Genomic DNA, 3697 nt, shown 5'->3' on the forward strand with positions numbered 1-3697 from the left:
GCCACGAAGTAAATAATGTGTCTACTTATTCAGTGCAGTTTCTGGTTATAAATATATTGTTATAAATTAATTGTCTAATTGTAGATACTGTGGGCTTTGGTCATCTAAATTAGAAAGTGTTAGTAATCTACCTGATTATGAAATAAGTAAAGAAAATGCGTTGGTAAGTATAGTAATTTCCTTTAAAAATATATAATTGCTGTTGTTAATTTCTCAGTAACAGATTAAAATAAAATTTTCATAATATTTTAAAAGCTTCTTGTTCAAAAAAAAGATCAAAGACTTCTCAACTAAAAATGAGTATTTTGAATATACTGAGGACTTGAGGAAGTTTGCTTTGGAATGTATGGGTAAAATGAATTGGTAAAATGATGGGCTCATTTCTTAGGTTAAATATCCTAAGCAAAGATAGATGACCTTTTTCTTGGTTGCAGTAGTGTGTTTTAAATTAAAGTGTAACGTGAATATTAGCATCTAAGAAAGACTTAACCTTAGTTTTGTAGGAAAACAATGGTATTTCTGTGGTATTCGTCCTTGATGCAGAGGTTCTGATTTAGTTTGGAGGAGGAGGGCTCAGGTATACATTTTGAAGTTTCCCAATTGATTTTAATTTACATGTAGATTTAAGAACTCAGTTTTCCAACTACACATTTAAGAAAATTGGTTTTTGTGGTGGATGATGATGGTTGTGGATTTTGGTAAATAATTAAGATATACCATGTGACTCTTACTTTGTTTCAATAGTGACTTCTACCTGTCCTGTATGTAGTAAGCAGTCCCTTAATTTCTGCTGTAGTGTGTTCCTAGAATTGGACCTTAAAATTTAGTAATAGGCATGTTTGTTTTGAGGTGGAATCTGTTCCCATGGGTTAAAATTATTTTCATTAAAGCCTTAATCTTTTCAAATCTTAGGGTTTTTTTTTCCCCTTCAGTTAATTTATTCTATTGAATAGCCTTATAAAGGTTGTAAATGTATTATCTTGGGCGTGCCTGATGATCTCTATATTTGTTGTAATTATAATTTTTAAGCCTTATGGCTAAGTACATTTTATTTCTGCTTTTTATTAAATATATTTGGTTAATTGCACAGGTACTGACTGCCATGTAGACAAAAATGGGATGTTGACTTGCAGTCCTAGTGCTATCCTATAAATAGGTTACAATGTTCATTTATCAGCTGTTATATAAAATTGAGGGAAGGAAAAAGTGGATTATGGATATTTATAACGTATACATTTTTTACAGGTTGGACATACAACTTACAAGTAAACTGGGCAGCAAACTCCAAGTTTATATTTCCTGTCATACTTGGACTAGAATGTCTTTCCCAGGAGGTAAAAAAAAAGAAAGAAAAAAGATGGTTATAGCTAGTGATTGAATGCTCAAAATAAGACCATGTTTCTTTAAGACAAACCATAGATTGTCATGGCTGAAGTTTAATTGAATGGAGTTTGTATCCTAAACAGGTTTAGGATAAGTAGCTGGTCTGTTTCTCCACCTAGAATGCTGCTAATGTAACAAACCACTTCATGTGGCTCATTTTGCTACTTGGGCTCTGGAAATTTCTCTTGAGATAGCTTCAGTCAACCAGAGTATTGTTATTAGGAAAGTCCATTTAGGCTTTAATGGACAAATCAATTGTTCTTACTAATGATAGAGATGATTGAGTGCAGTGGTAGGCTGCAGCTACCACAAGTCCAGTGCCCATTGGTGGAAGTCAAAGACCAGAATTGTGATAGCAAAGGAAGTTAAAGGAAGAGTACTTCTCTGCAGACACTTGAAGACCAAAGTAGAAAGTATAATTAAATCTCTTGGAAATGCCAGAGGCCAATGAGTGCTTCTACCTCAAGGCTTAGCATATTCTTTTTAACAGGCTTAATCCACTTTATTTTTCTTGTGTAGAAGTACATGGTGGCCATAGCTAGAGCCTGGATCCTCTGCACAGAAACTGGTTTGAGTCTTTACAAGATGATTAGTGAATTCTTGAAAGGGAGATTTTGTGAACACAGTCTCTTTCTAGGTCAGGGGTGAGATAGCTGAGGTCTTAGAGGTGGCATCAAAGGTGGCCTTGGTGAAGTTGCTCAAGGTGGCAGTGCAGCCCCTGGCTAAGGTGTAGCAGTTGTTAGTACTGGCAATCAGCAGCAGCAGCATCTTGGACATGGGCTGAGACGATGCCAGTGCCCCTGGGGGCAGGGATGAGGCACACCAGCACAGAGCCACAGTGAGTCACCCTGCAAGGGACAGTGTGGGGCTTGTCAGTGTTCCCACAGTAGCCTCGACACACAGGGACAATAGAGAGGTTGGCCGGTATGATGGCCCCACAGATGGTAGTGGCTACTTCCTTTGAGTACTTAACACCCATACCAATGTATCCATTGTAGTTCCCAATAGTGACAAATGCCTTGAATCAGGTGCTCTGGCCAGCACTCCTGCTTTTGCACAGACATATCTTCAAAACCTCGTTTTTGAGGGTTGCTGGCAAGAAATGTCAATTAACTCAGATGCCTTGATGGGCAGGGAGAAGAGAGATCTCCAGCAACTTGATCTTCAGGTCCTTGGCTTTGCCTCCTCGAGCTCTGCAACCTCAGCCTGAGTGCGACCTTGGCCCCAGATGCTACTGCCAAATCCTCCACTGAAGCCAGAACCTCCCATTTCACGGCGCTCCGGGCCCTCCCACAGTGCCAGCATCACCGCCATTTGGTGTTTACTCAGAAAAGAAGCAAGGCTTAGCATGCTTTCTGAGCTGTAAGGAAACTCAGTGGTTTAATTTGTTTTGGTATTTGGCAGTAGATTCAGAACTGCTTCAGCATGGCAATGGTACTTAGGGGGCAGGGGTAAGGGCTAGTGGTTAAGTTTTGTAAGCCTTGTCAAGGATAGACCTGACTACAAGGTTACATGTCAAAACATGTCTCAGGAGAAAAGCCAGGTTAGGGTTAGTCCCTTGCCAACAGCAGTGAGGGTCTGGAGTGTGTATTGAATGCAGCAGGCAGGAGTGGGAAGGGAAGCAATATAATGTATGTATGTGATCTTGAGCATTCTTTATTTCCCAGAACCACATGCAAAAGAAGTGTGATTAATCTTTACCTTGGTTAAAATAAAACTACCATTTTAACTTTAATCCTCTCAATGATCTGACTGAAAGTACACCACAAAGACAAACCTAAGCCCAGCTCACTATTCCTTCCCTATAGCCACACTGGAGCAGGTTGTAAAGGGCTGTAGAGATAAACATTTAAATAAGTTCATCAAGATCTTTGAGGTGGCAGTACAGTAGCTCGGGTTTTCAACTAGTGTGCTGCAAGAATTTTTAAGATATGCAATAACAATTTATTTTTTATTTTTTATTTTTTATTTTTTTAATATATTTTACCGATTTTCCACAGAGAGGAAGGGAGAGGGATAGAGAGTTAGAAACATCGATGAGAGAGAAACATCGATTCAGCTGCCTCCTGCACGCCCCCGACTGGGGATGTGCCCGCAACCAAGGCACATGCCCCCGACCGGAATCAAACCCGGGACCCCTCAGTCCGCAGGCAGACGCTCCATCCACTAAGCCAAACCGGCCAGGGCTATGCAATAACAATTTAGTTGGGCATGATCTCTTTTCCTGTAGATTGTCAAATAAGAAAAGGACAATAGCCAACACAACACCGTCCAGTGTGAATGAATCAAAATTACACCTATTTGTTTTGTCAGA

At 39.6% G+C, this 3697-nt stretch overlaps 1 pseudogene; it reads right to left on the reverse strand.

Annotated features, from left to right (window-relative positions):
• Window positions 1–1802: 1802 nt before the first annotated feature.
• On the reverse strand, window positions 1803–2697 carry LOC139010116 (small ribosomal subunit protein uS5 pseudogene; annotated as a pseudogene).
• Between the last annotated feature and the right edge of the window lie 1000 nt (window positions 2698–3697).

This window comes from Myotis yumanensis, unplaced genomic scaffold (genome assembly GCF_028538775.1).
Source record: "Myotis yumanensis isolate MYYU_CA2020_CCGP unplaced genomic scaffold, mMyoYum1.0.hap1 SCAF_5, whole genome shotgun sequence".
NCBI classification, from domain to species: Eukaryota; Metazoa; Chordata; class Mammalia; order Chiroptera; family Vespertilionidae; genus Myotis; species Myotis yumanensis.